The sequence below is a fragment of the Camelus bactrianus genome, chromosome 4 (genome assembly GCF_048773025.1).
Source record: "Camelus bactrianus isolate YW-2024 breed Bactrian camel chromosome 4, ASM4877302v1, whole genome shotgun sequence".
Taxonomy (NCBI): Eukaryota; Metazoa; Chordata; class Mammalia; order Artiodactyla; family Camelidae; genus Camelus; species Camelus bactrianus.
The window spans coordinates 55,915,967-55,934,443 of record NC_133542.1 but is presented as its reverse complement, the minus strand read 5'-3'; positions in this window follow the sequence as shown (position 1 = coordinate 55,934,443).

The following is an 18,477-nucleotide window of genomic DNA, read 5'->3' as shown; positions in this document are numbered from 1 at the left end:
AAACAGACTAGGAAAGTTATGGAAAGATGGTTAAATGAGCAAAATAAATGCCAAATCTGTTGTCATCTTCATCCGAACTATATTTTGTTATCTGTAAATTGGGAATAATGATATTTACCTGGCAAATTTTAGGGAGTATTAAAGTTAATTCATATACATGTGAGTGGTGTATAGGTAGATGTTCAATGAATATTAATATATAGTTAACAGTAGGGGCAAAAGAAGCTGTGAAGTTTATTGGTCCAAAGACTGAATATGACATTTTTAGGGGAATTCTGCTTCCAAGCCTCAAGTTTTAATTTATATTTGTATGTTTCTTCATAGTTTACAGTGTTCTTTTACCATACTTTGTTTCACCTAATTCTCACTCACCGTAATCTTGCCTAGTGGTTACAGTTAGTCCTGTTTCACAGATGGGAGTCAGAGGCAGGGCCCTGATTTAAGTTCAGAGATTGACAAACTTTCAGGAGCTTCTGAGCGAGATTCTGAGCGAGCTTCTCAGCGAGCTTCTCTTCTGTTCCTGGACATTTCCTTTTGCCTACATGGCCAGGCTTGCTTTTCCAGCCCACTCTTGCATTGTTTTTTTGGAATTCAGACCAGGAGCCCCTTGAGTGCAGGGACTGTTTCTGCTGTTTTATTTGCAAAATCCCAGATGCAGTCTGATTGCTTATGTGTTTATTAGCAACAGGGTTATACAAAGATATTGTGTACCTGGTTTGTTTATATTTAAGCAAATACAGTCACTTTCATTTTCTTCTCCCCTTCTCCACTCCCTGCCCCCCTCCCCTTGCAATATGAACACCCTCTGTTTCAGCCAGTAGACTCTGTGGGAAAGGAAAGCTGGTAAGATGGGACAGTCTGCTCCCGTTTCCCTTGTCTCCTGTCTCTTCCTTGGCTTTTGGATGTCTTCCTTGCATTTCAGTTAAAAAACATCAGATTCAAGCCTAGCCTGCTACATGCAAACTCATCAAAAAGACTGTACTATTAATTATAGATTGAAAATACAATAGCCAGGACTAGAGAACCTTCAGGTTGAGGGGCCACAGGGGACCAAAGAGCTGGAACTCCTTCCCTTCTCAGTTTAACCAGTGTTTATTGAACCCATACTCTTAGTTTGTTGGACTGATGGTCATTATTATCATGTCTGGATATTTCTGGTGAATGGCAGCTCACTCAGGAAGAGAGTTTACGATGGTACTTAACTGTGTGTGTGTGTGTGTGTGTGTGTGTGTGTGTGTGTGTGTGTGTGTGTTTTTGAGGGAATTATATATACAGAAAATACAGAGTGTGGAAAATACATGGACTGTGTGATGTTGAATGGATGGTCAGCCAAAGCTAAAGTTACAAAGATAGGGAGTCTCTTCTTCCAGACCATATTATCTAAGATTGTAAATTGCACTGTGCAAAACAAATTGCATGTCTTATAGATTATTTCCCCAAATGATTCAAGAGTAAATTCTATGTATTATACACAAGTGCAGAGGTAAAACTCATTTGTTCACAGGAGAACATTTAGAAACAAAACAAAAACAAGTTACAGGAGAATCAGGAAGATGGTGTAGATGTATTTCAAAAAGTGAAGCATTTTGTCAAGAGACTTACTAATGACTGAGAAAAATTGTAAAATTATTATGCAATGATCAAAGGAGGGAATTCACATAATACAAGATCGTTCATAAGAGTTACTGATATGAAGGTGACACCTAGAACTGCTATTGCCAGTGAGGGAGATTCAGTGAAAAATGCCTGCTATCAGCATCTTTTATAAGCAAAGAAGTGCTGAAACAGCTCCCGCATTATCCAGGAGGGAGACTTCAACTAACAGAATGTTAGTGCTGAGAAAGGATTATCATGATCTGTAGCTATCGGAAATCTTCTGAATACTTTGACTGGGACAGCTTTAAGAGAATATCTAGTTCAATCTCTTGTTTTATAGTTGAGCAAACTGAGTTTTGGTGGGTATGGGTTTTAGAGCCAGAAGAGCTTGAGTTCAAATCCTCAATCTTTAAATTAATGATACTTTCAGAGTTCCTAGCTAAACCTCCTTTTCCTCATCTCTAATGCTGGGATAAAACAGTTTCCTCCCAGTTTCTTCTTAAATTCTATTGAGGGTGAAAATGGAACTCTATTCCTAAATCCTTCAGAGCAGAGTCTATGCATACTAGACTTTTAGTAACGGATAGATATTCTCATCTCATAGGGCTAACCAGTCCATTAAAAAATAGTTTTCATTGTCAGAATATTTTTTGAGCTGTAAAAATGCTTATCCTTTTTGACCTACTAATCTGTACAGTGAGGATAATGATACTTTGCCTAAAGAATGAAGAGGCGGTAAGCATTAAAAAATTTGTGGCACTATTTATAATAAGAACATTTTGTAAATTCAATAAAAAGTCTTCTAACAGTGAATGAATTAAGTAGATTATCTGTAATATTATGAGGAATATTATATATCCATTATAATAACAGTAAAAATTGTGAAGCAAAATGAATAAAACTTGCAATATAATGTTAGATTTAACAGGATGGATCCAAAACTTACATTAGGATTTGAAAATGTAAATATAAATATGCTTATGCATGTGGACAAGAATTGGTAGGCAAAACAGAAAAATGAAAAGGGCATTCTAGTGACTGATGAAGTTCTGGGTGTATTTTTCTCATTTTAATGTTTATTACCATCACTCTAGGGTTGTTTATGTAAAAAATATTCACATAAAAGTTTTTTTTAAACAAAATCTTTCCTTTCTCTTTAATAAGGTGGTGACTTCTGACTGAAGCTTCACCCTTCACTGCCTAAAGATCCACATCATGTTTTATGCTCTGCAGAACATTGACTGAATCAGTGGAACCTCATCCACAAGATTACTTTGGTTGCTAGGAAATGAGTTGAAAGTTGGCATTGTTGAGAAGATCTAGAGCAGAAATTCTCTGATGTCTTGTGTTTTCTTTGCTTCTGAGGAAAGAAATAAGCAAGGAAAAGCAAGGATGAGTTAGCAAAGTCCAGTTTTCTAGGAGATACGCTTTTGATCACAAAGCCTTCCCTCCTGAGCGGACAAGTTATTACAGGGCAGGTGACTAGGGCGGTGAGAGGACTTGAGACTGCATCACATGAGGTCTGGTAGAGAGAACTGGGATAATCGACTGTGAAATGCTTGCTGCCTTAATATTTTTGAAGGTAGGTCAGATGAAACAGAGACTAGACTTGTTCTGTTCAGCCTCAGAAAGAAGAGTAGAACATATCAACTGACAAAATTCAGCTCAACACAAGAAAGAATTTTTTAATAGTCAGAGATGTCCCAAAGTAGGGTGATTCAACTCAGGTGGTGAGCTCACTGTTCTTGGAGGTATTGCCGATGGAGGCTGAAGACTGTAGTGGGAACGTAGCATTTGCTGAGGCTGAGGTAGGGAAGGTAGGACGGTCTTTGAGGTGCCTTCTACCCCAAGATTCTCTGATTCTTCCTGGTGCTCTATTCCTAGCAAGTCTCAGGGATCCACCCTGAGTATGTATGTATGTCACTCACCCTGAGGCACTTAAGGGAGTAACTCTACCCTGTCACCATGTCTCAGTATTGCCATTTCCAAAATGAGGAAGTTAATGACTATTAACTATCTCAGTTTACTGTAGGGATTAATGAATGAAGAGGAATTGTCAAGAGATAAAATTTCCCTGGGGATGAATATTATAATCTGGCAGCAATTTGTGTGAATCATTTCAGGAGAAAGAGCTACAGATGACAAAATATTCTGACTCAGTATAAATAATATTTATTTTACAAACTCATTCATTCATGAAATATTTATTGACATCATATAGACACTAGAAATTTTCTCTAATATATATGGCATACATATATTATATTGTATAATGCACAAAAATAATTTAAGCACAACTGTTTTTTCTCACAAAACTTCCTGACAACCAAAATTATTCTAAATCTCTCCTTATTTCTGTTTTCCCTTTCACTTCTATTTTATCCATTTAGTGTTTTATTTTAAGGTACATTTTCAGAGGGATTCTTGGATATGTTCAGCAATTGTAAAAGAACATTAAAAATGTTGAGTTTACTTTTCACTAAGTGGACAGTGACTGAAGTGATTTTTCCTCATTTCCAGATTATATTAGTTTATGCACATAACTTACACTAACAGACACAGGAAGAAGATCGATTGTCACTCTAGTGCTTACAGTGAGGCAGTCTTTTCTAAGGTCACAGGGGCCTTAAAGGGAGATTGAACAGGTGAATCTTAAAGGTGACTGAGGCCAGAAACTCTTTTTCCTTCTAAAAGTGGGGAGGTATTCATAGGGCTCCACACTGGAGAAGAATCAGTCTTTCTACCATGTGGATATTTGCATGAGTTTAAAGGACAAAGAGGAAAGAGCACAGCTGAGCTCAAGTAAAGACAGTGAGCGCAGTAATAGGTAGTGACTGCATGACTGAGAGCTGTCTTTGTCAGTGACATACCAAGGAGAGTGGTAGTGGGAAGGTTCAGCCTCAGGTGCAGATAATATGAGGTGCATTGTCTATAGAGAATTTAAAAACAATAATAAAAAGAACGGAATGTTGTTTTGCATTTTATTATCATAAGCATTTAGAATTTTCAACAAAGCTGTTGATAACAGTATGCCTTGAGAAAATCTTTTCTAAGTTTCAATTATGAGGGTTACTGCTAATAATATACATGTGAGCTTCATAGTAATGTATTTTTACATCTTATTTTTTAATGAATTTTATCTTCTACATTAATTTTAAAAACTCTGGGTTATATAGTTAATGCTTAGTACACATGGACTCAGCTACATATGTTGGTTTTGAGAGTAAAGTTCATAATGGTTTGGAATCTTTACTGCTCATTTCCTATGTGCTTTGTGTTTCCAGTACCTGTAGCATACCTATTACTGTGTTTAAACCAAAGATTTGAAATAAACAATGATAGCACGGTGATTGTGAAGACAAAGACACAGAATTTAAGTTACATCGTTCTGTTACTCTGTATGACCATTTAGAAATTTTATTTGTGCTTAAAATTTAAAATGATGAGATCACAGATGAACTGTAGGGTGTAATCTTTTTGTTTAGTGGATGCAAGTTTTAGTGCATTTGTGAAATATCCTGCTGACCTTGAATATTTTAAAGTTGAAATTTATTCTTTCTTAATCAGTTCTTTTAAAATAATGCTTATTTTAATTAGACTTACTGAAAATAGTTTTGTTGTATAGAAGTAGAAATTTTAAAAAATGATCTATTTCAGATGTTAAATTTTCTAGGTCCACCATTGGTCTTGGAGTTGAGTAGCTTTGGGTCGAGTCCTTTTAGTTACTGAATCATTGTACACCTTAGCTTTTTCATGAATGAAATAAATACCTTCTTTGTAGACTTACTGTGAGATTAGATGGGATAGTGCATGAAAGTACCTCGAACAATACCATGAGCATAGTAAATGTTCAATAAATGACAGTTTAATAATAACAATACTAGAAATAGTTGAATTTTATGAAATGCATTACAGACAGAATTTGTATATTAAAGAGATTCAAGTTGAGATTCAAACAGTTAGAGACATTGGGACTTCTCTGGAAATAGTATACCATCCTTGTTAAAAAGAAGTGACTAGTCTCAGTCATTCATTAAAAAAACTTTTTTTTGTGGTGAGGAGAGGGTGCAGGCACCATTTTAGGTGATGAATATAACAGCAAAATACGACAGACAAAGAGCCTACTAGCAGAATTGTAGTGGAATTAAAAGCCCCTTTAGGAATCACTACTTGAACTTTGTAGACCAGAGCCTCATTTGTGGTCACATAGAATTTGTGGTGCATGGAATAAGTGGGGAATAGGTAGAATCCCAGTTCAGCAGTGTGGTTTATTTGAAAGAGCATTCATTGTGCAGTCAGACTGGGTTGAATTCTAGCTTCTCTGTGCATGAACAATATGACCTTTGGCAGGTCATTTCACATCAGGTTCCTCATCTCTAAAATGGTGATAACAATGCCTGCCTCACAGGGTTGTCGTGAGAAATAAGTGCAAAAAACAAAGATAAAGGACATAGTGTTGCCCCTGGCACATAGGTACACTCAACAGATTTTAGTTCTCTTTTCCTTCTCCCCTTACCAAATTATGCCAAATAGAATCTCACTCTGTTAGCACATCGTTCTTCATACATACATACATACATACATACATACATACATACATACTCAGGGTTACATTGGCTGTTTTTTTTTTTTTTTAGTAATGAGAGTATACTTGAAAGCATGCCTACTGATAGGATGTAGGCCCCTCCATATTTAATACAGCAATCACTTATTCCCCTCAAACTATAGACCTGTACACTTGCCTACCTGATGTCTAGACGAAGTACCTGTTTGCTTCTGACAAAGTACACATGTAGGCTTCTTAGGCCAAATCTGTTACATGAGGACTAGATCAGCTTTAAGCCCTGTTGGCCATTGTTATATTCTTTACTACCTTGTGGAGAAAATTAGGAAGAACAAACTAAGAGTTTTATCTTTTATTGACTCTTTCTTAAACTTTCACTCTGTGGAAAGGAGTTGCTTATGGGAGAAAAATCTATGTTCATATAGACTAAAGCTCATATAGAATGTAAATCCTAATATTACCATGGAAGCTAGCAGGCACAAGAGCAGTCTCCTGAGGAAGGAGATGGTTTTCAGTAGGTAAGTCATAAATTCTGCTGCCCAATTTTTGTAAACTTGTAATAATGTGACATCCCATTTGGATGATATAGGCAGATGCTTTCTACCTCCCTAGACAGAGAGAATAACAACATGCTGACCTCATCATGATTTTATTGTTTCAAACTAAGAATACCCTGCCAGACAAACTGATGCAGTCATCTAATGGCTGCCAGAGAGAGGTCATCTAAGGTCACCTATTCCAAAACCAATTTACCGAATTTTGGTAAAATCTCTCTGACATTTAACTAGCTTAGAGGTAAGAATCCTATATGGTTGTCATCTTATTTGTTTACCTTTGCTTACATTTTGCAACTAGTTTATCTTGGAGGGTTCACAAGGAAATGACATTTCTTAATATCTGATACTACATTTAGAAACAACAACTTAACATTTCTTTTCTGTCTAAAATGAGTATAGTCATGCATATAATATAGAACTTTGGAGTCTTGATCCTTCATTGTCTATGCACTGAATAGAACACAAGAATGTAGAAAACTTGAACCTGTAATAGTTGTGTCTTTATTTCCCTCAGGCTGATAGTGGTTTGGCCTTTAATCTGGGGATAATTCTGTTTAAGCAGATGTCATTTCCCTGTGGCAGATTCTGATGGTTTGCCTTATCCACTCTCCCATTTTTCCTGGATGTAATATAATCTCCTTGAGTTTTAGGCACATATGAGGCTGCCCAGGTAAAGATTCCATTCTCTAGTCTTCCTTGCAGACAGGTGTGTCCATGTCACTAAGTGATCAAATAGTTTATATGTATGACTTTTAGATTACGTTTTTACAGGAAAGCTGTTTGCCTTTCATTCTCTCTTTCCTTTGGCTCTAAAATGGCGACAACCAGAGCAGCTGTTTTGGACTGAAAGGGAGCTGCTTGTTGAGGATGGCAGAGGCACACTGCCAGCCTACGTCCCTAGATGACCTTGTCGAGCAGAGCTACCCACCTACCTTGAACGACCCTCCTATATCTTTACTGTTACATGAGAGAGAAATAAACTTTAGTTTTGTCTAAGTCACTGTATTTTGGGGTCCTTTTAACACAGCAGCTTAACCTACACCTTCCCCAGGTCATTTGACTGATAAATCATATGGAACTCTCCATAACTCCACAACTTTTGACTGTGTTCTGGATGGTGGCCATTTTCAGTCACTATTACTTAATGTTTATTAGAAGTTTTCGTGTGAGAAGTAAAATTTACAGAGCCCAGCATAAGAAGGGTGTGCTGTTAAATGATTCCTCCAGAATCTCCAGATGTCCTTTTTGGATTAAGACAGACCATCAGAGAATTGCACACCTGGGCTGTCTTGATTTGGCTCCTTGGAGAATTGCTCCATGGATCTGAGCCTTGGCTTTGTGCCATCAGCCCACACTGAGGAATGCTACAAACAGCCCTATGAGCCTCACTGTTACATGTCCTGGAGGATGTGATTGAGGATGTGGTTTGCTACTCTTTGTGAGGACCCAAGGGAAAAATTTCTTTCAGACCTTGTACCAGGAATAGTCGTGCTTCTCCTGAGCAACTGGCTTGTTTTGTTTTTGTGGACACTCTAAATTGTGTAACTGTCTGTGTCTTTCAAAGCCACCTCAAATCCTTTGGGAACAAGACAGTATAAAATAATGCTTTTCAAGTCAAGACCGAAGCTCCCTATTTAACTCATTATGTTGTTTTTGGAAAAGTCACTTCAGTTGGCTTTACTTTCTTTGCTTCTAAGTTACAGATAAAGAGTTCTTCCTGTGAATAGAGTGTAAATTAATATTTATAAAGCACTTAAAGTTCCCTGAACACAAGTCATTATGGAGACTAACTAATATTTAAGCTCTATAAATCTCTACTATTTTGTAATTCCCTCTCTTTTAATGTCCTTCCTGAACTTGCTTGTTCATTCATTTATTCAGCAAATTTGAGGATATGTGGGTGCACCTTGGAAATATCCAATTTAATAAACCTGGGTCCTTGCTCTCAAGTAGCATGATGAGCTGAGGATGTGTTTTCTACAAATTCAAGATTTAAATAACAAATAAATAAATAGATACCCATTTATAAAGTTTTACAGTTACAGTGAAGAGAAGGAATAGGGAACAATGGGAGAGAATAATGATAGTTCTAGAGTTGGAGATGGAAGGGAAGGAAGGGTGAATTAGACAGCAAACTGCACACTCAAATGTACAGAGGCATGTGTCAGTACAGTAGGGATACTGTTGTATTTAAGCATCAAGTAAAACAGCATGAGAGATGAAGCTGGAGAGGAGGCTATGAATTGGATCATGGATAACCATGAGTGCCTAATGCTTTCTTCCCCATTTCATGGCTGGTAGGTGGTAGGAAGCTGGTTTCCATCTAATAATTTTGGGACAGTTACCTGGGCAAATATTTTCTGGAAATCTCTTAAATAAAAACTTACATTTTTTTCATACCTTCTTTGAAATAAGGGCCCTTGGAGTACAGATAGCTGTGAGCAACTGTTCTGCAACCTGAGCTAAAGAAGTTGAAAGAAGGTTAGTCATTCTCATCCTTGCCTGTTCCTTGTTGTTGCCTGTCAGCCCTATTCCTTTCCCTAGTTCTTGTCTTCTCCAGACTCGGCAGGGGGAGTTACTGGTGAATATCAGTCCCACTTCCTACTGCATGTAGAAGTGCTTAGAAAATGTTCTACACATTCGAGGTACTATTATTAGTGCTTATAGCCTTAGATTTAGAGTCAGGGGCTGGTCCTGGGTCCTCTGCTTAGTAGCTGAGTGATCTTGAGCAGGTTGCTTAACTTCTTGAAGCTGTTTCTTCACTTATATAAAGGAGGCAGTACCTACCTTCTTGAGTTGTAAGGATTAAGTGAAAAATTGAGTGTATCTAATGCACTTACACAGTGCCTGCTTAATAAATTATAGGTGCTATTATTATTCATATTAGAAAAATAATCATCAAAAGGGAAGGTAAATTTACAGCTTTTTTTCTGAACACCAAACATGGAAGACTAGAAGATGGAGAAGCTATTGAAAAAAATGACGTAGTTAATCTTGGTCAATTATTTGATGTTGGTTATTTATTTCTTCATATAAACAGTGGGGATTCCAATTCCCCTTTTGCGTAATTTATTGGATATTTAAAAGGAATAGATGTGATTATAGATGTAAAATTTCCTTGAAAGCTGTGTGCTTTCATTTTTTGTTTTGTTTACAACATTATTCTGGATTCTCCAAGAAAGAGATGCCAAGGATTTTATTAGGGGAAATATTTGTGGGAAAAAGTAGAATAGGACTGGAGAAGCTGGCAGAGCTGGCCAACCATGGTGGAGGTCTGACCTGAGGAAAGGAGATGGGTAAGGAGGTTAGTGGAAACATCTTAGATGGCTATTCCATCCAAGGAAAGTTTGGCAATGGGAGACAACCTTGAACCAAAGTCAACCAATAGAGGAGTACTTGCATGTCCTGTGTTTCAGGAATGGGGCACCCAAGCTATTCTGAGCTCAGTAATTGGCTGGGAAGAGCTTGTGGGAAGTGTGGCCTCATCTCAAAGAAGTGATGGATTCCAGAGCAGCAGCTGGGCCTTTGGTCAGTTCTCCCTGTAGTTATGTACTCTCATGGCCACCACATTTACCATGATGATGAATCTGTTTTTTTAACAGGAGAATATACAGAATGTATTTATTCTGATTCCCCTTGATATGTAAGAGAACTCTTCCCAGAATGTCCAATGCAGCCATTCTTCTAGTGAAGGTCAACAAGTAGCATTCTGGTAATGAGCTAAAGGAAATTATGAGCATGAGCCCTGCTTCATCATAAATAGACCCTTGAAAGAGCTATTGGGGATGGGGGTTAGTGTTCTCGCTTAGAACTGGTACCTTTCCTTTCTTTATGCAAAATAGAATTTATTAGTAATGACCTCTGACCTTAAAGAGAGGTGAAAAATACTATTTCTTTAAACAGTTACTTGTGCTTGTAAAGCATTTCACATTTTACACACTTGCATATATGTGTTCTTATGTGTTTGTCATAAAGATCTTGAAGAGTAAGAACTTCCATTTTAGAGACATCAGAGTGAGGATCAAAAAGGTTAAGACTATGTCTAAAGTACAATGGTCTAAGTGGCTAAGTGGGGACTTGAACTTTTGTTGTAGTATTTCTGGCTTTTATCACTGCAGCACAGAGTTTGCAGGCACCTCTAATTTAATAAAACCATTCTGAATCTTATCATTGCTCCCAGTTTGAATGTCCTCATTTTATAAATAATGGAAAATTCTGGAGAGGCTCCATAGAAAAGTACTAGACATTTTTAAATGGGCCCTCAGAGGAGTGATGAAGGGAATTGGAGTAACTCACTTTGGAAAAGAGAAAGTGAGTGTTGACTTCATTACTCAATTTACAGATGTAAGGGGTTATCATGAGGTAGAGATGGACAAATTGATCTTCATCTCCAGAAACATCAAGGTGTCAGGAAATAGGGCTTATGTGGAGGCAGAATAAATTTCTGAGTTGTCAGGGTAATTAAACAAACTACCAAGACCATGGGGAAAGCCTTGAATAGATATACAGATAAGAGCAAATACAACTGTCTGGCTGGTTTCCTATCTGCTTACATGGAGGAGGGAAGCAACTGGGGACTTCCTGCCCTCTGTACCATGTGGGAGCTGTAATTCTTTGACCTCAGAACAGAGATTTCTGAGTCTGTTAGCCATAATGTGATGACTTGAATCATGTGAGAAGCACGCATAACACAGCTTATTTGGCCCTTATGTTGGTATTATAGAAATCTCACTGTTATTTTATCTTTTCATTCATGCAACAAATATTTAATGTGTGCCTGCTGTTTCTTAGGCACTGTTCTGGTGCTAAGGATCTATATAGTGGTGAGTAGACAAAGTTCCTGCCTTTACATTTCTTATATCTTGGTGGAGACAATTAACAAATAAATAAGTAACACATTCAGATAGTGATTAAGTGCTCTGGAAACAATAAAACAGTGTAATGTGATGGAGGGAGACTCAGGCTACTTTGGACTTGGTGGTGTGGGAAAGTCTCTCTAAAGAGGTGCCATTTTATCTTATCTGAGACCTTGGAAATGAGAAGGGCTCAACCCTGCAGAGATTTAGAGGAAGAGCATTCCAGGCAGATGTAACATCTGTGTACGGTAACATTTGGGCTGAGCTTTAAAGATAGGGATACAGTGGAGGTAGCACAGCAGAGAGAGGGAAAACCAAGGGTGAAGATACTTTGAGGATTGTAAGGCACTTTCTAGGAATGGTGACTGGTGCAATCTGACTGGAGGCAGAGTTGGTGTTGGGATCATAAAAGGAAAATGCACCGAGTATATATTAGATACAGCTGATCTTCAAACTTGAACAGGTTTCAGAATCATTGGGGGGCCTTGTTAAAACTCAGACTGCTGGGCCCCACCTGCAGAGCTTCTGATTCAGTTGGTCTGCTGTGAAGCCTGAACATATGCATTTCTAATACGTTCCCAGGTGATGGTGATGCTACTGGTCCAGGGACCATGCTTTGAGAACCACTATCAAGATTACCATTTTGCATTCAATTAACCTACAAATATTAATAAGAAAAACTAACATTTTCTAAATCATCACTGTAGTCAGGTACTGAATGGACTCTTATGAAACCCATATAACAGCAAAATAAATTGTAGTTATGACCATTTTACAGTTGTGGGGATAAGCACAGAGAGATCAAATAATGTATTGATGCTCATAAGGCTTCTTCACAAAGGAAGAAAGTGGCAGAACTGGGTGGTGAACCATGACCTTGGAATTCCAGAGCTCTTCCCTACCATACTATAATTCAACTACAAAGCCCAGTGAGGCAGAGAGGCAGCAGCTAGCTTAGTAATTTAATCAACATGAAATGAAGGAATCATTAAAGGAAAATGTAGCAAGTGTGTAATAGATTCAGTTTGTTCCCTACTCTGCATGTCTTCTTCCCTTTTGCTCTTTCCCAAGAGAACACTGATTTTACTTATACCACCTTTCCAGCTCTGGGAGTAAAATTTAATTACTCTGAGTCTAGGTCTGTCAACACACGGCATCTTCCTGGCAACTGTTAATTGGTTCTGGGTAGCATGTGTGTCTTAAAATTGGTCACATCAGACCAAATGGAAGCTGTACTCAGTTGTCCCTCAGTATCCTTGGGGGATTGGTTCCAGGACCCCCTCAAATACCCAAATCTGGGGATGCTCAAATCCCTTATATAAAACAGTGTAGTATTTCATGTAATCTACTCATATACTCCTATATACTTTAAATCATCTCTAGTTGCTTATAATACTTAATACAATGCAAATGCTCTGTAAATAGTTTTAAATACAGTTGTAAATGCTGTGTAAATAGTTGCTGGTAAATTCGAATTTTGCTTTTTGGAACTTTCTGGAATTTTTTTTCCTCAAATATCTTCAATTCACGGTAAGTTGAATCCACAAATGTAGAATCTGGGGATATGGAGTGTTGACAGTATTCCATGGTTGGAAGAGCAATTTTTCCTGGTCTTTCTGGTTGTTGCTGGTAGCCGTTTTCAACCCTGGAAACAGGCAGTCTCTGCACAAAGCTGATACCCTAAGGCTGCAGGGTGGGGGGTTAGAAGAAAGCTCTTGATGATACAGACCTGTCAATGAACCAAGAAACCCAGAAGCTTGCTTGACTTCTGGACTTTGTCATGTGAAATGACCAATTTCCCTCTCACTTGAGCCAGTTTGAGTTAGGTTAACAGGCAGGTGAGAGCTTCATAACGGATAGAATGGGCACTACAATGTGAAGGAAAATGTTTGGAATATATAAACGTTAATATAAAAATGAGAAGTGTTTTAAGTTTGTAGGATGTTGGGGGACATAATGGTGGTGGTTTAATCTGGGATGCTGTCTGGAAGGGGAGGTGTAGGTAGAGAAAGGGAGAAGAGTGAGATTATAGAGATTTCTCTGTAATGGCCTTGGTCCGTCACACCCTCAAGAATGCTCTCAGTAAATCTGAATGTCTTTAAAGTAACGATGGTTTCAATACATCTCAGTACTCTTACCCTCTTTAAGCTTGTTTATCTTCTCTATGTTTCTCCTCAAAATGAGTGTGTAACTCATTCTTTGGGATTCTAGATGATATGACTGAAAACATTTTGGCCAAAGCAGTTTGGTGAAGAAGAATTGGCCAGAATAATGATGGGGCTGAAGTGATGATTTGGTAAAAAATTAAATTTTACAATCATAATTTTTTTCAAATAAGTCTAATATTAATGCATCATAAAGGTGATTTTTGTACTTCCTGTGCTTCCCTGTTTGTGGCAAGGAAAAGCTGAAATAATCTATATATCTGATAATAGGTGATTCACTGGAAAAATTAAGTAACCAGTAATAGAGGATTAGCTGGATGAAATTAAGTGGCAAAAATAACAGATTAGTTGAAATAAATTAAATATCCTTTACACTGTCACAAAAGTAAAATTGTAGCCAAGCAAGAGGGGAAGTATAATTGAATGAGAAATGATTATGAAAATTTTAAGAGGAAAAAATGAATTTCTAGGCTCATAAAATTCCAAATTTCAGATCCTCTTTTTTTTTTTTAACTGTTATTTCTTTTTATTCATACTTACTATGGAAAGATCAGAAATACAGACAAGCAAAAAAGAGCATAATCTCACATTCCACTTCCTCAGAAATAAACACTGCCAACATTTGATTTATTTCCTTCTAGATTTTGAAAGCAGAGATAATAATTTATTTGTTTCTACCTGGATGTTGTCAACTGAAAAAAAAATACACAACCTAAAGCTGAGAATTATGCTTTATTTGGTGAACTTACTGAGGACCTCAGCCCAGGAGGTAGCCTCTCAGTTCTGAGAGGCTGTTCTGAATATGTAAGGGAGAAGCCAGGAGATACAGGAGTTTTTGCCAACAAAACAAAACAAAACCCCAAACTCCAGGTAGGTGAAACATCAAAAAATTACTGTTAATTAAAGAAAAGCAGAGATCTTACATTAATGAGTTTAGCACTTTTCTGTGTAGGGAAGATGCAAGAGTCTGAACTTACTGAAATTATTCTTTTGATATGCACCTTAACTATCTAGGGCCAGTGTTCTACTTTCTCCATTCTGAATCCCCTCAGAGTACACTGTCAGGGGTGGCTGTAGTGGCTGAAGGCTTGATGGCCACAAAATCCTTTGTTTACTGATATGGAAGGAGACATTCTTTGTATGTGATAAAATAAACACGTTAGTATGTTATTATTTTCTAAGTAACATACATGTACATGTTGGTATTTTTCTACAAAAAGGATTTATGCTATTTTTAGAAAAAGACAAATGTTTGTAACTCAAGACAATAACTTTTTAAATGTTCTGTCACATTGGCTATTAAAATGAGTCCAAAATTTGTCTCTTAAAATCATAGAAGAAAAGGAGTAATGCTTGAAAGTGAAATAGAAATAAATAGAGCAAGAAACCATTTTTAAAACTGAAATATTTAGAAAAACAGATAAATATGTTTACAGACAGGTAAAATGTTTGCCAAACTGCTCTATTCTGCATTCACATTAACAATACCTGGAGAAATCAGTGACTGGGGATATCTACTTTTCAACATAAGTGTGATTAATCTTTTGTGTTGGTCATCTTTTTTATCATACCACAGGTGGGGATAATTGTTAAGGTGAACAAGAAGTGACGTGGCATTCAACCAAGAAGCACGAGGTTGACTAACTTGTCCTCCTTTACATGGGACTGTCTGGTTTTAAAACCAAAAGTCCCTTAGCAAACCAGGAGCCTCCTCCAGTCCTGGGCAAACCAGGACAGTTGGCTACCCTACTAAAACTCTCTCCTCCAAATGCTGGGAAGTAATGTCACCCTCTTACCTAGAAGAGTGAAGGCATTTTGAAGAGCTGTTTTTGGGCCTAACAGGTAAAACATACTTGTTCTGTTTCTTGCATTTGCAAGAGTCAGTGCAGCAGTGAGCAGGAAAAAAAAAATTAGGACTACAGACTAATTTAAATGTTGAACTTTGGGTGTCTCAAAGTAGAACAGCAAAGGCCCAGACTATTGGTCTTTTCTGGGAAGGGGGATAGGTAGTTCATCAGAACCACAGTGTAGCTTGGCTGGTAAATTATTTACAATTTGTTTTGTGGTATTTTTGCTAAAGGACATAATGAATTATACACAATTTATTTTACAGGATGAGGCTCCTTTTTCTTGAGTCCCCCTTTATCAGCTTATAGGGAAGGGGCCTCAACTAAGTGTGACCCAGTTAGCATTGGTAGTCTTCCCTGAGCATATGCTGCCCTTTCCAGGAAAGGAGCCTGAGGAGGGTTCATTTTTGTTTTGTTGACTGTAGCCTGACCTTCACATTTCTGGTGATAAGAATTAAGAAAGAAAAAGTGAGGTGAAAAGGAAAATGTTAAAAAAAAAAAAAAGATGAAATTCATGGATGGATTTCAGAGTGTGTGTGTGTGTGTGTGTGTGTGCGCGCGCGCGTGTATGTATTCTTTCCTAAAGTGAAGTGTAATTTTTCTGGAAGAGTTTACATCAGATATTTGCTAGCACGTTAAATTGATTTCATATTCATATATATAATGACAATATTATATATATAATCTTATAATTAGGTCAGTCTTTTAATTAAATTTTTTTTAGGTAGGGAACTTGAATTATTCAAATAATTCATTAATGTGATTTGAATTTCTACTATGCACGCATCATAGAGTTGGAAAAAGGTGAGCTACTTCTCTGAGGGCTCTTGTGGTCTGAGAATGTGGAGTTGAGGTGGCAGAATGTCAAGTGGGACAGAGTTTAGGGAGGCTTACAGACAAGCAGACACATACCAGCTGGAGTGTAGCAACTAGAGCTAGAAATGGTCTTCAGAGATTCCGTTATGGAGACAGAGTTTTCTGACTTGTTCAAAGCAAAGACCTTATATGGATTTATACTCAAGTGAAAACTCATACCCCAAATCCCATGGGGATCCTTAGGCACATGAGCTTCCCTGCACGTGAAATGTATTCTGTGGCTTCAGTTTGAAAACAAAGTTTAGCACCACAGTTTAGGACAGCCATTTTCTGAAATGTCACTTCTACACCTCACCATAAGTAGCTGGAAACATCATAAAATTATTTTGGTGTCTTACGTGTGATGTTAGTGATTAGGCTTAAGTAAAAGGTCACGTTCCTGGGGTTGGTACGTCAGGCCAACACCCTAAATTCTCATCAAGTTTGGTCCTGTGGTGGTAGAAGTTTGCTTTTGAGTTTGGGTTGAGTCACTGACAGGGTGACTCTTCATCCAAGAACTGTGGCATATTTTTGGGCCCCAGAATCAGAAGCAAGTGCGAACTGGTATTTGTGTGATTTTCCAATGAGAAACAGTGGCTGAGGTGCATCAAAAGAAATGGTAGGGGATTTGGACTAGAGATGGCACCTGGTGGAATCGCAGACATCATGCTGAGCTGTGTTCTGAAAGAGGAACAGCAGCTCTCAAGTAGGGTCAGAGGAGGGTTAATGGGTAGTTTTGTTAGAGAAAGTCATAAAAGTCAAAGACAGCCTTGCGGAAAGCATCAGCTTTGTGATTAAGGTATCAGGCTGCTAATTATTCAGGGGAAGGTTGTCTGTTTGTCCAGACTTACATGTTAGAGGCAGCACTGTGAGTCATGGGGGATTTGGTTGTTCTCACCAGAAAAACCAGAACAGCTCTTAAGAGCAGAATCCCTTAGGACTAGCAGAGACCCTGTAAAATAGCTTAAACGTCAAGAGTTCATTTTCTTACATGAAGGGAGTCAGGGAATAGGTTGTCCAGCACTGGTGTGGCAGCCCCACAGAGTCCTCAGGGGCTTGGACTCCTTATGGCTTACAGCATTTCCATCCCTAGTGTGTGACCTTCATACTCACAGTCCAAGATGGCGGCTGCCTTCATACAACTATATTATAGTGCCTTTTATCAATATTAAAGGAACTTAAGCCCCCTGCTTTTGTCTGTGGGTTTTTTGTTTTTGTTTTTGGTTGGTCATCATTGCACTTACCAAAATCCTCTCTATCCCCACCAAGAAGTTTGTAAAAATTAATAGCTATTAACAGGGGAACGTGTAGGGAACTGCTTCCTTACAATAATGAGACTTTGATGGAAATTTTGGTTTGTATGATTTAAACTTTAAAGACCACTGTATGAGAGGTAGAACCATCTAGTATTTCTCCTTAATTTATAAAGACGGGAACCAAGGTGTAGAGCAGGGCCGTATAGCTAACTGGTCCTTTGTGGGGGTTTTGGTTAGGAGTCCCAAATTTGAACATGTCACTATAGGCCCAGTTTAGGTTTAGAGACAATTCAGTTGTCAGTGAAGTGCCGTACATGAGTGTCCACCATTCTTGCGACCTAGGGGGAGTTAGTTTTTTAAAGCCTCTGTTTTCCTTAAATCTTAAAATGGGAGTGATAAAAGTACCTGCTGTTAAAAGATTCTTATGAAGATCAGAGGGATTATATCATAAACCACTAGGACAGTGACTGGCACATGTTAAGTTGTGTGTAAATGATTGTTTAAAAATTAAGATAAACTTTTATTAGAAGAGAAGATGACCCATGGGTCTTTGAGATTGGAATTTCCTTATTCTACTCCTTTTTTGGGTCACTAATAATAACATTTTATAGGGCCTGAGTATTTTATAGCTTATCCAATAATTTTATGTGCATTATATAATTTGGCTTGCATAAAATCCTGAGTTGGATCCTACTGGCTCCTTTTTAAGATAAGGTTGCTCAGGGTCAGAGAAGCAAAGCGATTTGTTTACTCTCAAACATCTAGCAAGTAAAAGAGCCTA